We start from the raw sequence: 1485 nt of genomic DNA, 5'->3' as shown, positions 1-1485 counted from the left end.
CAAGGCACAGGCGCCTTCCTGTAATAGTGCACCCTGTTAAATTGTCAGCACAGTCTCTGGCAATTTTGGCCAAGGCCAACTAGCATGGACGTAGCCACATGGCATCAAGTGATGCCAGCTGGCCAAGGACAATGGCTGGTCACTGGTCTGCTTTGTTTGATGGCATAGACAGAGCCTCTGACTCCATAATCACACGTCTCGACATTTCTGCCTCAGTCCCTGCTGAGCAGCCTCTGTCATCCACATAAAGCATGTTTTTCCATAGCATTTAGGGTGTTTCGGTTATTTTTTACAGCAGGAGCCTCTCCTTTCCTCCCTCCTGGTGGCATCCCGGGGGTCTCTCCATAGGTTATTTGACCACATTTCTGGAGGCGATGGCTTTGGCTCCTTAAAAACACATGCTTTGGCGCAGGGACAGCAGTGACTTTGCCCCACGCAGTTTGTGTGCTACTGCGACAGACGTAGTAAATAAGCGTGAGGGTAATTATACCAACAGGAATTCTGGGAATCCTGCCAGAACGGAGGGGACAGCCAATCCTCTGTGCATTTAAAGAAAATCGCCCCGAATCCCCCTCCCAACCCCAAATTAGTTCTATCTCTTGAAGCCATGATGGGCCTCGGAACTAAAAATACATGCGTACACACAAATACACACGCTCGTATATAAAAATAGGCAGCATTCAAAAAATAAAAAGCCCTAAGTTAGGCTCCTGTATCCAAAATTAAGCTCTTAAATAAATAAATTAGCCTGATTTTCAAAAGCGCAGAGTGGTGAATGGCTTTCACCGACATAAGAGGAAGCATCGTGTTGCTAAAGATTGAAGATCAGGCCTGAATATGGATTTGAAAGTCTAATTATAGAATCCTGTTTGCTACCAGTTTGACCGAGAACAACAAATTTCAGGTGAAATGACATTGATTTTTTTTTTCTTCAGAGTTTGTCTACACTTATCCAGTGTTTGTAAAGGTAGGAAAAAGCCCTCGAACAAATAAATAAAATACCACAAAGAAGAAACAGAAATACTGGGATAAAACTGCTTACAGCAGCGCTGTACATTCGTGTTCGGTTATAGGATCAAGCATTACCAATATTACAGCTGGGTGAAATTTTATATTGATTAATTGGACAGTTATCTATTAGTTGTTGAAAGCTGACCAGGTAGAAACACTACTTTTCCCAGTTACTCTCTCTCTTACATTCTCTGCTGAAAACTCCCGATCAACTGGCATCAATGAGGAATGGGTTTTTACTTCTCCCTCTCTGCCAGATTTGGGTCTGAAGGATGCACCATATTTTTGCATGTTCATTTGGGAGGCTGTCGCTTTTTGCTGGACAAAATTATGCCAAGGGATTCCCGAGGTCACAGCCCCATATGGCAGTTGGGTAGAGACAGATTTGCCCCACTGGGACTCCTAGTACAGATCAGATTGGGCAGGATGGGTCTTTATGGTGTCAAGAAGGTCTGTCTACCCTGGGTGGAGAGC

Source organism: Mesitornis unicolor, unplaced genomic scaffold (assembly GCF_000695765.1).
Source record: "Mesitornis unicolor isolate BGI_N332 unplaced genomic scaffold, ASM69576v1 scaffold41, whole genome shotgun sequence".
Taxonomy (NCBI): domain Eukaryota; kingdom Metazoa; phylum Chordata; class Aves; order Mesitornithiformes; family Mesitornithidae; genus Mesitornis; species Mesitornis unicolor.
This window is presented reverse-complemented; position numbering follows the sequence as displayed.